Below are 20,437 nucleotides of genomic sequence, written 5' to 3'. Positions count from 1 at the left end.
AGTAAGTATTTTAATTATAAATAATATATTGAAGTTGAAAATATCACCTCATTAGAAAATTATTTTGTATTTCTAATCAATAATAAACTGGAGAACATCATCAAGTGCTTACTGGATGCATAAACACACAGACACACGCACACACACACTCACACACACACACCTCTTATACTGTATATTGTATAGGAAACAATTAGAAGAACAACTCTATAAAGCTCACCACTGGCATAATTTGTTTCTTGAAAGGAAACATTTAATCCATACCTAGTTCAATTCACGGATTGGGATTAAATAGATAGTGAGTTCGCTTTTTTATGTTGCAAGTTATAAAATGTTATGTACAGAAAGTATTTCCCTTACTATGACTTCTGTCCAAGGTGAAGCTAGACATTAAAGATGTGAAAATAGATTTTAATTTACTAAGTATGGTATTAGAAGAAAAAAAATTCCCCCATTACATTTTCTGTGTTGGTAATTAGACATCTAAAGAGGAGAATTAGCAATAAATTGTCACAGTAAATGTGATTAATGTTTGTATACTACATGCAATTTAGAATTCTAGTTTCACTTATTAGAGTATAGAGATAAACTCCTTTTGATGATTACATTTTCAAATTATGGTTTTCAGATCTGTGAGAAAGATAGATATCCTTGAGTTTTAGAAAATACATGCCCTTACTGAAGAGGGATCAGGCCTTTACATTATCCCTCTTTTAGAGAATGATCACAAAGGAGTACACATTAAATTCTTTCCATAGCCTTAAGGGTGTCATACCAGAGTTGATTTCATCCCAGTGACCTGATTTTTGTTACTGGAAGAGCCCTGATTGGAGTGGACAAGTGTTCTAGCCTAGGAACTTAAATAGAATGGTTGCGCTTGATAACTCTTTTATAATCTATTAATTTCCTAACTGTAACTTTTGGCAAAAATTCTTTTAACTTTATGAAGCTTTATTAATATTTATTTTCAACATGTCAGATGTTTTATATACACATAGAAAATACAGATTTCTTAAGCTAGATTTCCTTATCCTAAAGTAAAACAGTTTTCACAGTTTAAGGATATTCTTCAAAATGCATTATCAGGCCAAGCATGGTGACACCCACCACTAATTCCAAAATGTTAGTAGTAGAGGCAGGAGGAATGCCACAAATTATGCAATTTGATCTAAATAGCAAGTCTCAAGCCATCCAGGACTACAAAGTAAGACTGTTTTAAACAAATAAGTAAACACACAAATAAGCAAAAAAGGCGAGGAGGTCCCCCTTGTTCATAGACCTAGGGGAGGGGAATAGAATGAAAGCAGAGGGAGGGAGGAACACAATGATGGGCTATCAATTGAGATGTAATCCTAATAAATTAACAAAATTAATAAAAAGAAAAAACAAAACAAAAACAAATAATCTCAGCATGCATTTTTCTGTACTTTCTGAGTCTTGAAGGGTCACATGCATAGACTGGACCCTCATAATATTTCACATGTATTCTTTGTGATTTATAACTTGTAATTTAACATTCCAGCAATGCAAGATATATATCTATTTTTGTGTACAAATTGAGATTGATAATTTGGTATGATTTTTTTCATTTTTTTGTAAGTGAAAGTTCATTTTTTCAAGTCTAAGATCTTGAAAGTATATTACTTTTCACTATTGAATTGGCTTAAGATTGTGATTCAAAATAAATTGTATATTTCTGGGCTACCTTTTATGTCACAATTATTTTTATTTTTCATTTTTACAAAAGCACACTGTCTTTGAAGTAAAGATTAGATAACACAAAATGTAAAATCTTATTGCTTAAATCCTTTATATACTTTATCTGGCAAACTTTTCTAACTCTTTGATGCTAGTACATAGAAATAGTAAAATTACATTTATTTTTACTATACCACATATCAAATTAGTTCAGGATGAGTTTTATTTTTTTCACTTCTAGAATAAACAGTTTTAGCTCAGCTTTTGTATGTATGTGTTTTATTTTGTATCTTACACATCTGCACTACATATAATGAGGAAAAAAATTCTCTGCTAGTCAACTTGTGGATGTGTTTATATTTTAACAATTAAGTTGTGCATTAACTGCATGCTTTTGTAGATGTTTTTGTATAACTTAGGAAGTTGTATTCTATTATCATTGTGTGTATAGACTATTGTATAGATTATTTTGTACCTAACATCTGTAATGTATTTGTTACACTAAAGATTTACCCATTCTATTAAATTTCTGAAAGAACTTTCGTTGTTGTATTTGATTTTAGGTATACTTGTATTGCCACACCATAACCCATTTTTTTTATAAGATTATGTAAAAACTACTCTTGTAGTAAAAGCTTCAATTACAGACCAGTATTATTAAACAACATTGTCATCATTTTATACATTCATTTTTGACATTATAGATTCATATACATATGCTAAGTTTTATTTTTTTAACCTATAACTTCCATTTCTTTTCCCTTCCCAATATCTATTGTTGTATTCTGTATCTCTGTTCATGATAATTTTAAAAACTCAGATATAAAAGAGACAACTTCTGTAGTTTATCAAACTATGCAATTCACTTAAACTTAATAGGATTACTAAAGTGATTTAATTAAAAGTATGATACTTATATGTTTTCTTTTTGAAGTTGTTTTTATTCACTTGTGACATTTTCCCTAACATATTTTGAATGAGTTTTTGTTATTTCATTTTATTTATTTTGCTAATTTTAAAAATATTTCTAATTATGCTATTTACTAATTGATCTATAGATGTCAATGTTTATTTTTGAAATATAATATTTTAAATTGGACATCAACTCAAGGACAGGATAACAACTTTGTGTTTCTGCATCTAGGTTACCACACTTGGGACGACTGTTTTTAGATCAATCCATTTGACTGCTAATTTCATAACTTTGTTTTCCTTAGCAGCTAAATACTATTCTGTTGTGTAAGTGTACAATACTTCCATTATCAATTGATCAATCAATGGGTATCTCGGCTGTTTTCTTTTTCTTACACTTATTTTTAATTTATGTATTCACTTTACATCCTAATCACACTGCTCCTCCCTCCTCAGCTCCTGGTCCTTTTCTCCCATTATCTTCCTCCTATTTGCCTGCCACCTGGTGCCTTGTCCTCAGAAAAGGTGAGGCCCAAACAACAACAACAACCCACCCCATCACATCAAGTTGAATCAGGACTGAGTTCTTCCTCATCCACTGAGGCCAGGCAAGGCAGCCCCGAAGATCAAACTGCCCATAGGTTACATATGTATAGGAGGCCTAGGTCCAATCCATGCATGCACTTTGGTTGATGCTTGTCTCTGTAAGCGCCCCTGGGTCTAGGTTAGTTGACTCTGTTGATCTTCCTGCAGTGTTCTTATCACCTCTGGGTTCTTCTATCCCTCCCTCACACTCTTCCACAAGATTCACTGAATGCTTGGCTGTGTGTATCAGCATCTGATTCAACCAACTTCTGGTGTGGAAGGGGGAGCTCCTGTCTAAACTGAGTGTCCATTAATGGTGTCAGAGGTTAGAATCTCTCCCGTGGGGTTGACCTCAGGTTACGTCAGTCATTTATTAGTCATTCTCTCAGTCTCTATCTTTATCTCTGAACATCTTGTAGGCAGGGCAAGTTTGGGTCAAAGGTCTTTTTAAGTAGGCTAATGTTTTCCCTTCCACTATAAGTCCTACCTGAACAAAAGGTGGCCTCCTCAGTCTGAATGTCCCCCTCTGCTAAGAGGCTAAGCTAGATATATTCCTCTTCTCCTTGTCACCTACCTTATTGCAGGTCTGCAGATTGTCTCAGTGATGCTCCTGCATTTGGTTTCCCTTTTCTCTCCAAGCCTCCTCATCTCCCCTCCATAATCTCTCCATATCTCATTCCCTCTTTTTTTCCTCCCTGCACCCTCCCTCTCTATTTGTTCTTCCACTGTCTAGTCCATTTCCCCACCTGGGTCTGTGGATTCTAATAGATTTAGTGTTTCTGGTATTAAGTTGAGGTCTTTGATCCACTTGGACTTGAATTTTGTTTAGGGTTATAAATACGGATCTACTTGCAATTTTCTACATGCAGAAACCAGCACTATTTGTTGAAGATGCTATCTTTTTTCATTGTATGGTTTTTGCTTCTTTGTCAAAAATTAATTGTCCATAGGTGTGTGGGTTTATTTCTGTGTCTTTGATTTACTTCCATGGATCAACCAGTCTTTTTCTATGCCAACAACATGCAGTTTTTATTACTATTGCTGTGTAGTATAGCTTGAGGTCAGGGATGAAGATTTATCTGGAAGATCTTCCACAATACAGGATTATTTTAGATTTTCTGGGTTTTCTTGTTTTCCCATATAGAGTTTAGAATTGTTCTTTCAAGGTTTGTAAAGAATTTTGATGGCAATTTTGTTGATTTTGGTAAAGTGGCCACTTTTACTATTTGAATTCTACTGATCCAAGAGCATAGGAGATCTTTCTATTTTCTGATATATTTTTCAGTTTATTTTTTCTAGATACATAGTTATTAGAAATTCTACTTAGAGTGAAGCATAAAATGATTAAAATATTACATGCTACACAGGAAAGATGGCAACAAGATGGAAAATAAGTGCTAGAGAATAATAAAGTTAAAATTATGTTGGAAGATCATTTGTATATAAAATTTCAAAGATGTACAAAGAGATTGTAAAAGATGAAGTACTTTCTTCTTAAATGCAAGTCAACATAAACCTGGTATGGCACCACAGGTATAAAACTGAATGGTTAAGGAGGAAGAAACACAACGACCACATATTCAAGGTTCATAGCTATATAGTGAACTTGAAATTAACTTTGAGATGCTATTTCACATAAAAATGCAAATTGTCATGGATATTTCCAATATTCTTAATATTAAAAATGTAGTTTTTCATTTTTACATATACATTTATATTATTACACATATATACAATAAACTACCTACAGCAAGAAAAACCACTAAACAACCAGGAATTATATAAATGTTACAGTCTTAGTGGGTTTTTGGCTATTTGTATTTGAGAGCCTTGAAGAAAACATCTTTCCTATCTTGGTGAGTCTAAAATTCTGAATATAAATCAATATCTATCACATCTCATCATTATAAACTTAAAACATCTATCTAGATCTAAAACACATCTTAACCCCTAAACAACTAAGCTTAATTGTAAAACCAAACTATCTGGTCTTCAACTCCATTAGAGTCTTGAGAAGGAATAAACTTGATTACCTGAGTATGCCGGGAGTGAAGTTTAGTAGCTTCCTAAATAAGAAGATGAGAGAGACAGGTTGCTACCTGAGCAGTCACTCACAAATTTTTAGTTACTGAAATATTTTCATCTACCATAAGTGAGTAACTTTATATTTTTATGTCTTCTACAAAATGAGAATTTATAAATTGAAGATGTAGGCTACTATTTGAAAATTTTCAACCCTAAGGTTTGCATTATCCCTCCATGTCCAGTGAAAATGCACATAAATTCTCTTAACAGGTTTATATCTAAATAGGGAAAACAGCTTAACGTCAATGTGAATGCAAAGGAAGTGAAAAAATAACATCAAATAAAAGCACTTTCTGAATTGAAATTTGTAAGTCTCTTTGAAAATATAAAACCTATATTCTAAATATTACTTTTTCTTATTCTTATTCAGTGCTATGGATAAAGGATTTATCCTGGCAATACAAATGCAAGTGTAGATGAGTTTGTAATTTCAATACATCTAAAGATGAATGAAATCTAGAGGGAAAGTTTTAAATATGTGATTATACGTTTCCATTCTAACCTGGTGAGGTCAAGTAGTAGTTATCTGAATTGAATTCAAAGTACCTTCTTGGGCTCTTGCCAGGCTGCAGCAGTTCCTGCTGCTTCCCACATTCCAGTTACAGTCAACGCACTGCTTTCTGTCCTGGGAAGCAATTCTTCGTAGCTCTTTGGACAGAACATCTTTTCACAGCCTGAAGGCTTTGTCAGACATTCCTAAATTAACCCCATTTCTCCCATTCGTCCACTTGTTCTTGGTTTCCTTAATCTTCATAAATGATTATTTGAAATATAGCTTGTAACAAAAAGTAATAAAAGGAAGAACAAGAGAAGTTTTATTAGCATGTGTAGTTCATATCCACATGGGAGACAACCAGAAAATAAGGGTGCCCAAGGAAATGGGTTTAAATTCTAATTTATATACCATCTTCATTAAAAAACAATATGTGCCTTTATTGTGTGTTTGGTGTGTGTGTGTGTGTGTGTGTGTGTGTGAGTGTGTGTATACCCTGTGCACAGGCATTCAGAGACCAGAGGAGGATGTATTTTATTTTTTTCACTCTGCTTTACTGGTTTAAGACAAAGGGTCTCATTGAACCTAAATTTTGCAAAGCTGCTTACCTAGAAAACTCTGGAATCACTTGTCTTTGACCCTTAGCAATGAGGTTACAAGCACTCCCAGATATGGTTGTCTTTTTCATGTGCATTGAGAATAAAATGTGGGTGTTCATAAACAACACCAAGGGTTTTTATCCATTGAGACATCTTCCCATCCCCAAAACAGTAATTTTTGGTGTATCAAGAAAAATACCTTGATTATCAAGGGGTAGCATGTTGTAGAAAGGCAAATCTATGACTGCTAAGGGATAGAAAAGATATAGCCTGTGAAGTTTCTGCTGGGGCAGCATCAAGCTCTATGAAATCTGTATCTCTTTTAATTCATTAACTTTGTTCTAACCAGAAGTAGAAAGAAAAAGACACATTTAATATGTATATAGACTATGTACAAATAGGTAAATACAAGAGACATTACTTATCTCTTCTTAACTGTGGTCAGCTCAATGATCCTTTATGTTTTGTAGTGGTGGTTGTTTGATCTTACATTCCAAAATGATTTCCTAATCAGCTATACAATGTGTACTAATTATATTACAAACCACTTATAGATACATTTTTCAAAAGTACTAATTAATTATATCCCTCCACAATAACAAAATGCTATGCTGTTCAAAAGTTATTGTCTCTAATTGTTTTCTGAAAATAAATCATACAATATATTTTGATCATATTTTCCTCTAGACAAATTTGTCCTATACATAGTAATAAAAGCAACAGTAAACAAATGTTAAAATGAATAATCATTAATTTTAATATTATTTAAAATGGATTCCTTTTGTAGTTGGATTTTTACCAACTAGGAATAAAAGTCAGTATTTGATGAGAATTATGTATGATCTGTAGAAAAGCCTTGCCATGTAGGCATACTAAAACCCATTTTATCATATTGTAGATGAAGAAGTAGAGCTCAAGGTGGTTCATGGTTTCCCCAAATTTTCATTACACAAACATACCTAAAGCTCAGGTCTATCACTTCAGCTATGTTTATTCTAACAGGTCAAATAGCTTTGCGGACAACACAACCCCAGTTTAATTAAGGCTGAAATCAGTAATTCCTATGAAACTAAACTTTGATGTAAACACAAAGACAGAAGCAATATAAGAAAACACATCAATGATAACTCAGGTGTTGGGCCCAAGAGAGACAGTTCAGCAGTTGATACCACTAAATGCTTACAGTCTTACAGGGAACTCAATTTCAGTGACCAATACCTTATGGTGGCTCACAACTGTCTGTAACTTCAGTCCAAGGGGATCTCATTGCCTCTTCTGGCCTTGAAGGGCACTGCTTACATGTGGTGAACAAATATAGATGCAAGCAAAACAGGCACACATAAAAATAAAATGAAAGGTAATTCACATTTCACATGTTTATATCAGAATTATAATTTTCCCTAAAAACTTTTTTGTTATATTTTAACATTTTCTCTTTCTGTATGTGCAAACTTGTATATATGCCTATGAGTACACACATGCCACAGTGCTTCTACAGAGGACAAAGGATTTCTGATGGGAACTTGTTCTCTCCTTCCATATAGTCAGCACCTGGGATCAAACTCAAGGTATCATCAGGCCTGGCAGCAAGCCCCTTTACACCAAGTAGTCTTCAGGAGCGTTACGTTATATTTTATTGTAAATTCTTCGCAGTGGTATCAGTGGTATTTTAAAGAGCTAAATAAAGAGTCTCATTAGTGCATCTCAATCTGTACAGGTAAATCATTACTAGGAAAAGATGGTTCAGACATAGAAGGGCACCCTGTAATGAACTACTTACTAGAAGAGCCTTATCACTGAAAGGAAACTTTTATGAGGACATAAAATGTCAAAAGAAATGTTCCCCAGTGTTTTTTTCATTTGATTTTATAAACTATTTTTAAATATTGCAGGTGCATCAGAGGTCTAGATGATAATTGGTCGCTGCTAACATTTTTGGAAAGTTCAAAATAAAACTGTTCGTGAAGAATCTCAATTTCACAAGAGGCACAGGACATTAACTAAAATAACATTGTGCCAAAACAGTGCATGCCATATTACCAGGGTAAGATATACTTGTCTTTAACATTAAATTGCGACTGAATTGACTTCTGTGGGTTTTACAGTTGTTTTTATATTTGCCATGATTTATGTCTTTTCCATGTATTCTCTTAGGAATACAAATAGGAATCCAGTGCTTTATCCAACATGGTAGCTGAGTAAATTGTGATGACATACAATATTGACTGTGTATTGTGTGTTAATTATTTATAAATATTCTATAGATACATTTTTCCAAAAGTAGGAATTAATCACATTTGTCTACAATAAACAAATACCATTTTATTCAAAAATTACTGTCCCCTCTTTTCCTGATACATCTTCATGCAATGTATTTTGATCATATTTTTCTCTATCCCAATTTCTCCGAGATACTTCTCGCCTTCCAACTGAGCCAATTTTTTCTTTCAAAATGTTTATGTCTTTTTCTCTCCCTTTCAAAACAAACAAACAAACACACGCACAGGCACACACACACACACACACACACACACACACACACGAACAAAGAACCAAACCCTCTCACATACCTCCAACATCATAACAAGGAAATTATAAGCAAAATGAATGCAAAAGAAAAACAAATTGAGACATAGTTCTAAGGTTATACTTAAGTGGAACTAAAATAGAAAAGTGACTCATACTTTTCTCTGGTTTGTATTTGTGCCGACAAATTCACTCCAAACTGAAAACTATCCACATCCCAAAGAATGTTTAAAAAAAAATAGACCATTTCCATATGGTGTTCTCGAAGGTCCATGGAGTAGAAGCCTCAAGTTATTCCCTTTGCTTTTAGAGATCTGCTTGAAGTTCCTGAATCTTATCTTTTACTATACCAAGTAAATGGTATACTGGTTGACATAAAAGCAACATTCCTCTTGGAAAAACAGACAAGGACCACCCTTTTCAGCTGTGAGAAAGTCAAATCCCTGCAAATTTTGGAGTACCACTGCTGCCAAAGAGTTGATTTGTCCCTGAAGAGTTAATATTGTCTGAGGCACTTGCTTGGGGTTCTGGATAAACTGAGAAGAAAGGCAATAATATAGTTAGGGAAGTAGCCAGTCCCACTGTCCCAGTTCAGATACCAGCAGTGATTCCTTCAACAGCCAACAGGAGCAAAATTTGAACTGCCTGTCTATCATGATGGACAGCTTTTGAGACCACAACAGGGATTGGTAAAGGCTCTTCTCCATGTATTACTTCCAACTCGATGAAGAGAAGCACCAGAGTGCAAGTCACTGACCAGCCAGCAAGTAGATGATAATAGACCTGAGTACAACAAAGAAGGTGTTCTGAGAAGTAGGGCACTGGGGCTGACATGAGGTATCAAGGAGTATAGTTTTGTTGCAGTCTAGGGAACTTAATGCTCCTACAGAACATGTCCCACATGCCTTGACACAACTTGCCATTCCAAAGAAGATTATATGAAAGAGGTAGGGGATTGTGGCAACACCAGAATTAGGGCAGTTAATGAATGGTGAGGTAAAGTTATCTGACAGGGTAACTGGGGATGCTGTCAGTGGTAGTTCTGAGCTGTTCCAAGGAGGGACACACAGCCAGCAATCTGCAAAGTGGTCAGGCTGGGTGACATTACGAGGTTGTAGGCCAAGGTCAGGTCTGGTATAAGAGACAAAATGACAGGTTTGTATTGTTTAGGAGAGGGTATGTCAGAGAGGCAATGAACCTGGAGGAGTGTTTAATCACTTTCTCTACCTTTTCTATGTCATAAATTTGGGTGGCTGGGAGATATTTTCTCCTGATATGAATTGTACTTATTGGGAGTTCAGGTGTTTACTGGCGGTAGTGTTTACCCATGATGCCTGTTTCCCATCTGGGATCCCACGGGTCCTGGATGTAGAAGAAGAGGATCTTTCTGTAAAGGTAAAAGAGCTTCCTCTGTGCTGGTGTGTGGATCCAGCATGACCAATAGGGGCAGCCTCAGTAAGTGTCCAGTCCTTCTCTGTAACAACTTTCTGTTTGGTCAAAGAGGAAGCAAACAAAAATTCTATCAAATAACAGAGGAGGGATAGATGTGGTTGTGATGGGAATTTCAACTGACTTCTTACAGCCTTTCACAGAGCAATTTCCCGACCCTATTTGGAGAGACTGTTTGTTGTGAATGAGGGTGTCTTGACCTACAAATCTCCAAACAGAAAGGTTGCCCTGGACAGAAACAGATATGAGGGGGAGGAGGTTGAATACATATCCAATCCAGTAGAGTCTAACACAGCTGCTAGAGTGAAGTCTCATTATTCCTGAGTATGAGGCAAAATGGTTGGTCTTGACATCCTCTGGAGCTTAAAGGGGCAGGGTCATGTTGGAGTTAATATGAATTATCTTGAATAGGGGGTTTAAAAGGCTTGAGGTGGCAATAGATAATTCCAATAGCTGTGAGAAGGTGGGAGGCTTTTAACATGGCCATAATCTGGTCTGCATTAGTTATAGAGCCTCCTTTTGTCATTGGTAATCATCACTCTTTCCATATGGCAGCATGGGACAGGAGTATATAAAAGACATATTTAGAGTCTGTAAACAATTAAAGATCATCCCTGTGCCAATTGGAAGGCACAGATAAGGGCTATTAATTCAGCCTTTTGATTAGTGGTATGAGCAGGGAGGGCCTGTGCATCAACCACCTAAGCATCTGACACTATAGCATAGCCAGTTCTTCAGGCTCCTTTGTGTACAAAGGAGCTGCCTTCTGTATACCAGGTATGGATGGCCTGGAGCAATATGCCCTCCTGTATGTGTGAGGGGTGGGGCAAAAGTTTCTACAAGGTTTCAATGCAGGAATGAGATGGGGAATAGTTAGCATTTGGTTGGGGAAGAAAAATAGTTATATTAACAGGTGGGCATGGTTGGATGGTAAGTGTAGAGTCGGCTATTAGTGCAGCCTGGAGGGAGAGGAAGCTAGAGGGAGGTAAAGTTTGCAAGCCTTTATATGTTAAAAGGTGAGAAAGGTTGTGAGAAGAGAAAACTGTAATGGGTGACCCAAATGTTAGTGTTTTAGACTCACAAATAAGGAGCTCAGCAGCAGCTAAGGCATATATGCAAGGTGCCCATCATTGAGTGGTGAGGTCTAGTTTCTTTGACAGATATCCTACAGGTGCTAAGGAAGGACCCAGCTGTTGACCTAGCACTCCAAGGGGAAATCCCTCCTTTTCTGTTACATAGAGAGAGAACGGGAGAGTTAGTCCTGGAAGATGTAAAGCTGGTGTCTGGAGAAAGGCCTTTTGGAGCCTATGAAAAGGTTTGGTAACATGTTTGAAAAGGCATTCCTGTAGGGAGCTTTGGGCTGCCTCATACAGAGGCTGGATAAGAAGGAGAAAAGGAAGGGATACAGGAATGTAAGAAACCAGCCATTCCAAGGAAAGATAAAATCTTCTGTTTAGTGGAGGGTATGGCTAGAGCCTGGATCAGGTTCTTTCTATCTAAGGTAATGGCTTTGTTTGTTGGGATAATTGTTAGTGCCAAATATGTGACCCAATGGGTAGATAATTGGACCTTAGAAGGCGAGTCTCTGTAGCCATGGCTAGATAAGAAATTTAGGAGAGCAGAGGTGTTAGTTTTGCTAATATGTAGGGATGGGCTGTAGAGGAGAGGGTCATTACATATTCTATAAGCTTAGAGTTAGAGAGACATAAGGAGAGTAGATCAGAGACTTGACCAAACAGGTGGGGGCTGTCTTGGACTCCTTGGGACAAGACAGTCCAGGTGAGCTGAGTAGAGAAGTGGGTTTCAGGGCCCAGGTGAAAGCAACGAGGTTTTGTGACTAGACGTGGAGGGGAAAAGAAAAGAATGTGTCTTTGAAATCCAGGACTGAGAAATGGGAAGTTCCCGAGGGAATAATGGAGAGGAGGGTATAAGGATTAGATACAATAGGGTAGAATGGGACCACAGCAGAGTTGAGAAGTCAAAGACCTTGAACCAGGTGGTAGGTTCCATTGGGCTTCTTAACTGCAAGTATAGAAGTTTTAAAAGGAGAGGAGGTGGGACAGGGAAGTTTTTTTTTTCTTAAGAGTTCAGATACAATAATCTGGAGCCCCCTCAGGCTCTTAAGACTGAGTGAGTATTGGGATTGGGTAACATACCTGATAGGGCCCTGTAGCTGGATAAAAAGAGGAAGGAGGTATCTAGAAACAGAGGGGTTCTGGACACTCAGGCTTGGGCGTCCACCCAAGAGGCTGGCAGAGGAAACTGGTTTTTAGAACTGATAAGGTGGGTGCTTAGGAGAAGGAAGACAGAGGCTGTAGGCAAGGTTTGGGTTATATGGATTGAGGGAGCAAAGAAATAAAGGCTTTCAGTTTAACTAGAAGATCCCTTCCCAATAAGGGGACAAGGCAGGTAGGCATAACTAAAAAGGCGTGTGTGAGAGGAACACCTCAAAAAATGTAATTAAGTGGTGGAGTTTGGTGAGTTTGGTAAGGCTGTCCCCTTACCCCTACAATAGGGAAAAGAGAGGGAGAGGTAGGCCCCCAGAACTCATTCAGAACCAAGTAAGTAGCTCCAGTGTCCAGAAGTAAGGAGATGGGCCTCCCTGCTACAATAATGACTACCCATGGCTCCCTTGCTAGAGATGGCAGTGGTCAGGCTTAGGGAACCTGAGCACCCTCAGTCATGCATGGGCAGGCCTAGGATATTGGTTGGAAGGCAATTTGGGAGTTGTGTTTCTGTGCCACAGGGGACACAGGGGCAGTCTACAGACTAGTGTCCTACTTGGTGGCACTTTGGGCATGGCCTTGGTGGCCTATGGGGATTTGAGCAAATCGAGGTCCAGTGACCCTCTTGTCCACATTTAAAGCAGGGAACCAGTGGTCCTCTGGCTCTAGGAGGCAAAGGGGTTTGGGTAGTTGCTGGAGCCTGTTGCATGGCTGTAGCCAGCATTTGGTACTTTTGTTTTTGGTACATCTTAAAGGCCAATGCTAAGACTTCTGTCTGCAGAGTCAGGGGGTTCTCTCTCCATGTTTTTAAGTTTGGCCCTAATGTCAGGGAAACTCTGGGAAAATAAGTAGGTCATCAGGAGTTGTCAGCCCTTTGTACTTTTAGGGACTAGGTCAGGTTAGCATGTTGTAAAAGGGCTTTTGTAAGGCACTCGAGGAACTGAGAAAGATTTTTGGTTTTGTCCTGGATGATCTCGTAGAGTTTTTCATAATTTACTGGCTTGAGGGTAGCCTTATGGAGACCAGCCAGGAGGCAGGTCATGAATTGGTCTCTAGCTAAAATATCTTCTGGAGTATTATAATTCCCGAGTGGATCCTGATTAGGCACTGCCTGAGCTCTGACCAGATGTGATGCACCAGATGTGATACTGATGAACCTCATCTGTATGTGTTCTGGTCTGCGGTCTGCTCCCAAACTCACCTTTGTTCTTCAGGTTAGTGAGAATCATATGTGTGTGTGTTTGTGTGTATGTGTGTGTGTGTGTGTGTGTGTGTGTGTGTGTGTGTGTATTATGAAAAGTTAAGACTATTGGACTGGGTGATATATTGAAGTTCTTAAATGAAAGTAGGAAAAGTAGAGGTATAAAAACCCAGTCTCTTCTTTATCTGAGAGAGTTCTGTTAGTGAGAAGGAAACACGCACTCTAATCAATCTATCTAAGCCTAAGTTGGCCACCTCTTGCAAAGGAAAAACTGAAGCTCCTATGGGCTGAGTTGGGGAGGGAGGCTTTGCTGCAGAATGAGAGGAGGTAGTAGGGGGCTGAAGGGTGCTGGTGGGATGAAAGTGGATACCAGGGGAGGATGATTAGAACCAACTGTTATAGGAGAGGGAAGGTAGGCAATTTAAAGTAGTTGGAGAGGAAGGGGGAGTAGCCAGAAGGGAAGGGAAGGGGTAGATGCTTAAGCAGAGGAGGGGGAGGAGGGGGCAATTCTTGAGAGGGAGGGGGAGTACTCTGCATTGTAGGTTGACAATGTGGGGGTTCATAAGCAGGGTCAAAGGTAGTAGAGGATTCTTGACGTGGAGACTTTATAGCTAGAAGGAGCTGAGTGGGGAACAGGAAGAAAGGTTTGGAGTGGAGAAGGAAGAAAAGCCTGAACATAGAGGACCTGCTTCCACTTCCCAGATCGCTGGCAGTAGTTAAAAAATATCCCATAAGGGATTTAGCATGCCATTAAGTGGCCATTTGGATTGCTTATCTAAGGAATATTGAAGCCAAGTTTTATTACAGAAGTTTATAAGTCTTGAAGCCCTCAAACTGGGTGCTAACCGTAGGGATTTAAAATTCTCTAGAAGGCACCCCAAGGGTGTATCTGGGGTTAAGGATGATTGGGCCTTTCCCAGTGGGTTAGTAGAAGTCAGTCGTTCATCGTAAGCATCCCTAAGGGAAAAGTCTGATGCAACAAGATTGATGCAGTCTGTACCAGCAGCTCCTCAACCCGTGGTCAGAGAGCAAGTGCCTGAGGCAGTCATTGTCACCTATGGCTAGGATTTCAAACGCGAAGGATGAGGAAGGGAACCATGCCGAAAGAAGGAGAATCTCACCCACATGAAGAGCTCCTATTTGGTAATCAGCAAAAAGGCTCAATTATAGCCAGTAAAGACCCTGGTTGGGGGTTCCTCCTCTTCAAGATGTTCCAGGGGTGCCAGAAGAATAATGGCCAGTCTCCCCAGATACAGAGAAACATTTATGCTGACCAAAAGGGAAACTCACCAATTTCACTGATGTTGCATGTGGTAATCACACATGCAACAGAGATCTGAATATGCAAATCACAACACACGGCAGACCCACACAGAAGGATTTTTTGGGGGAAAGGGTACACAGAGACAGTCTCTGGGGAGACACGAGGAAGAGAGAAAGGAAGGATGAGGTGAGCCCCCTTTATAAAGTGACCTGGCACATGTGAAGAACGTGCTCCTGATGCTTCTGTTGATGGTGATATATTTTGGGGTAGCTCTGAGTGTGCCTATTTTCCCAATGTTCTCAGGGCCTTTGGACTGGCTGTCTAAGTACTAACAAACAGGCTTCCAATCTATGCTTTTTCAGATATTTACAGAAGTAGAGAAAGCTTATAAAAATTACATCAGTACTTAAATGGTGCTATATTTTCCTGTTTTGATATTCTCCTAGTACATTCGTTTTTATAAAGGACTTTTTCAGGCTTCCTTTTAGCTGTCTTTGTGCATTGATGGTTTTGTTTCAGATATTTTCTCCTTATATATAACCTCATGGTATGTATATGGCAACTATCAATCCTGCTATGCAGTTCTTTCCTATGTACTTTAGACTTTATGATCAAAATGTTACTAGGAAGTATTTCATATCCAACACATTTCTCAGAGTTGCACAGTTAGGTCCTGCTTTCTCTTTTGAGAGAAATGCCCTACTCAGAAAAACTGTATGCAATTTTAGGGCATACATTAAGGGAAGTAAGTCAGACATTCATACCACATATTCTTTCACATATATGGAAACAAGTTTAGAAGGACCTGAATGTTGAAGAGACATTGAGGATGATATACCTAAATGGGCAGAATTAAAGGGCAAACTGGACAGTGGGTGGTCCTCATGACTGTATATATGGGTATGAATGGATGTGACACAGTAAATTTCATTTATTTGTATAATCAATGCATATATACTTATAGTAAAAAATAGTGGGGGAGGAAGTCCCCCTCGGTCATATACCTAGGGGAGGGGAATAAGGTGAAAGTGGGAGGGAGAGAAGAATAGGAGGATACAAGTGATGGAATAACAATTGAGTTGTACTCTGAGTAAATTAATAAAATTATAAAAATCATAAAAATAAAAAATTAAAATAACTAAATAAATGTAAAACAAAGCATAAAAAATTAAAAAAATAAACATAAACCATGTTTCATATGTCCAAGTCAAAATGGAAATCACATGGAGAAATGAGTCAGTACTCTACTTCTTATGGGACTAATATGTATTTTTTAAATATTTATTTATTATGTATACAGCATTCTACCTACATGTGTGCTGGTGTGCAAGAAGAGGGAACTAGATCTCATTATAGATGGTTGTGAGTCACCATGTGGTTGCTGGAGATTGAACTCAGGACCTTTGGAAGAGCATCCCTCTAGCCTACTAATTCTTTTTCAAATGACTGGGTAATTTCTTGTAGTTATTAAAATAACCTATTTAATTGGTATATCTCAAATAGATTGTAAACCAATTTCAAATTCATTAAACATGCGGTGTATAAAAAATATGTTTGTGGTATTTAATGCAAAAAGGTATACCATAAGAAGAAAGTAAAGAGTTAAATACATCCATAGGTAAACTTATGCACACTCACTGATAATCTAACTTCAGAAACAAAGCACTCCAGGTAGTACACCACCAAAGGGCAGAGGTGGAATATTGAGGAAAAAATAAGTATATCTGCACACAAATAAAATGCTGTCAATCAAGACTAAAGACAAATATCATTTAAAAAACAGCTACATAGACCAGTTAAATGAAAATTAACTTCCTGGAAAGCCACAAACACAACTTCTACACCTCTCAGATCAATATGGAAACATAGTTTTTCTTTTTATGGTTGGTTTCTGAACATTTTAGCAGTTTGATTTTGTTTTCTACTGCTTGCAGTAGAATTTGCAGTCAATAATTTTTATAAGGCTACTAAGTTAATTATTCCATTTACTACCAAAATATAACTATTAGTGTCAGTAAAAGTACTTCTCTGCTCCTGCCAAAGGATCTGATAATTCAATATTTATAACCTTGTAATGGCTGCTGCTCAGAACTACCTTGATGTCTAAGAGGCATGGAGTCTAGTGTGTAGCAAAGAAAACATTGATAATCTAGATGTAACTATTTCTATTATAATTTCTGGTAGTGTAGGGACTGTTTTGTGTATGTCACATGTGCCTACACATGGTGACATTGAATCAGATTTTAGTGTGCATTAAAGGATTTAAGTGGTAGACTTGAAGGAAATATAATCAAAAGAGAAAAGTGGTGTATATTTAGATTGGGAAAAATTACCTAATGAATGAGCAGAAGAAGTCAAAAGGAAGCTGGCAATGAAAAAGTAAAAGTTTTATAGGCCTATAGCATGAAATAGCCTCTACCCCCCACAGTTAATGTCTTATTATGAGAGCTAGAACATGTGAAATGATTTCCTTTTCCACTCCATAGAAATGATAAGACGCATTACCTTATGACAATTCAAGTTACATAGAACATCATTTAGGTTTTAATATTTTGCTGTTCAGCCAAAGAATCGTGAAGTGATATACACTAAATGAAGAACTAAACTATTTTAGTCCTTTCATGAGTATAACTAGTTTAGGACTTGAGGAAGAGCCAGTCTCAGTCTGGCCTCTGTCTGAGAGTATGAGTATATGGCTTGCTCCATTCAGCTCAAGTATAGGCACTGTGCAACGCAATCTGTGAGCCTCCGCTTGGGAAATGAAATCCTGGCAAGGTGTGTGCAATTGGCAGCCTGAGGAGAAAGTGGTCCAAAAAGAAATGTGGTAGGTACAATGTGGTCATTAGGGTGGTGACTTTGGTGGCCTGGGACTCTGTGGTAAGCTCCAGTGGTAAGGACACTGGCTCTTAGGGCCTTCATGAACATCAACAGAAGAAGGTGTAGGCCTAGGCTGGCTTGTGTGGAGTTATCTGGGTATCTCCTCTAGACTTCAGATGAGAGGAGGCTCCTGTGGGCTTTGAGTACAAGGGGCTGGCTTCCCCCAAGTCTTGAGAGAGGCTGAAGGAAACCATGGTGTATGAGGTAGGGGGAAATACAGACTGCAGTCTGCCCACATTTGCCTCTCTGTCTTCTTTAGTCCGTTATTAATACCAGGACCCCTGAGTTCCTCCTATATCCTTCACATAATAATCAAAAAGGGTCTCTACTGAATATGTGACAAAGGTTCATTTCTGATGATGTACCGACAATGACTGAGTCAGTACTAAGTTGCTATCTTCTCCGGACCAGACATGACAGAGGAAGGATATTTGGAAACCAGAATAGTAGGCACAGTTTCATCCCTCCCAGCCCCCAATCCCCAGCTCCCACCCAAGGACAGGAACTCAGCAGAATAGGTATAGGTAGTAGTGTCCTGGACAGAGAGCCAGCTCCTCACTGGTTGCAGGACATGGCACCACACTGTTGTAATCCTCCATGAACCTCCCTGCTCTGCTACCTGTTTCTGTGACTCTCATTTAATTACTGGGGCTTTTGTATGTCATTAAAATCCCAAGGTTTACAAGTTGGGCCTAACACCTGGGCACAGTAGACATGCTGCCCAAGGGGAAGGAGGCTACAAACAAAATTACAAAGCACCCAAGGGTCTTGATTCTCAATCTGATGATGAACTTAAGCATAACATTTCCAAAAGCCAGGTAAAATAAGGGAGTTTTGTTCTAGGCTGTGCCTACCACAGGGGACAGTCTAACTTCTCTCTTGGCAAGTGGTACATAAAGGCATCCCAGGCCTAGCCAGGATCATTGCTCCAGACTGCAGGACATTCCTTTTTAAAAATTTTTTGTTTGTAATTTGTTCATTTTACATCCCATTGTAGGCCACCACCCCATCTCCTCCTGGTCCCAACCTCCTTCCCTCATACCCCCACACTGTCCACTAGTTCTCAGAAAAGGGACCCCTTGTCCCCTATCATCTAACCTCAGCCTATCAAGTCTCATCTGGACTTCCTGCATCTTTTTTTTCTGTGGCCTGGCAAGGCTGCTCTGCAAGGAGGAAGTGATCAACGAGTGGGCACCAGAGTCCATGTCAAAAGTAGCCCCTATTCCCATATTATGGTACCCACAAGGAGACTGTGCTGCCTATCGACTACATCTGAGAAGGGAATCTAGGTTATTTACCATGCATGGTCCTTGGTTGATGCATCAGTCTCTGTAGCATTACCCCCTCAACCAGCCCAGATTTGTTGGCTACACTGATATCTTTGTGGAACATCTGTCCCCTCCAGGTCCTTCTATCACTCAACTCTTCCATAAGGCTCTCTATGCTCCACCCCAAGTTTGGCTATGAGTCTCAGCATCTGCTTCAATCCTCCACTGAGTGGAGTCTTTCAGAGGACCTCTATGATAGGCTCCTATCCTGTTCCTTCTGTTCAATTTCTTCCTGTATCTATTCTATTTGCCCTTCTGAATGAGAATTAAACATTCTCCCAAGAGTCCTCCTTGTTATTTAGTTTCTTGAAGTCTGTGTATCTTAATGTGGTTATCCCATATTATGTGGCTAATATCTGCTTTTAAGTGAGTATGTATCATGCCTGTCTTTTGGATCTTGGTTTCCTCACTCAGGATGATCATTTCTAGTTCCATCCATTTGCCTAAAAATTTCAAGAGTTCCTTGTTTTTAATAGCTAAGTAGTATTCCATTGTGTAAATGTACCACAGTTTCTTTATCCATTCTTCAGTTGAGGGACATCTAAGTTGTTTCCAGATTCTAGCCATTATTAATACAGCTGCTAATAGCAGAATTGAGCAAATGTCCTTGTTGTATGGTGGAGCATATTTCAGGTGTATGCCATGTATGGTACAGCTGAATCTTGAGGAAGAGCTATTCCTGATTTTCTGAGAAAATGCCGGATTGATTTCCAAAGTGGTTGTTCAAGTTTGTACTCTCACCAGCAATAGGAGAGTGTTCTCCTTTCTCAACATCCTCATCAACATGAGCTGTCACTTGAATTTTTGAATTAAGCCATTCTGACCAGTATAAGTTAGAATCTCATAATTGTTTTGATTTTCATTTCTTTAATGAATAGGGATGTTGAACATTTTTTTAAGTGTTTCTCTTTTGTTTAATATTCCTCTGTTGAGAATTCTTTGTTTTAAAACTGGATTATTTGGTTTGGTGGTGTTTAATTTCTTGAGTTCTTTATATATTTTGGATATTAGCCTCTGTCAGATGTAGGGTTAACGATGACCTTTTCCCCATCTGTAGTCTATAATTTTGTTCTATTGACAGTGTCCTTTGCCTTACAGAAGCTTTTCAATTTCATGAGGTCCCATTTATTACTTTTTGAGCCTGAGTTGTTGTTGTTCTATTCAGGATGTTGTCTTCTATGCCAATGGGCTCAAG

This window comes from Acomys russatus, chromosome X (assembly GCF_903995435.1).
Source record: "Acomys russatus chromosome X, mAcoRus1.1, whole genome shotgun sequence".
NCBI lineage: Eukaryota > Metazoa > Chordata > Mammalia > Rodentia > Muridae > Acomys > Acomys russatus.
Note: the sequence above shows the minus strand (reverse complement) of the source record.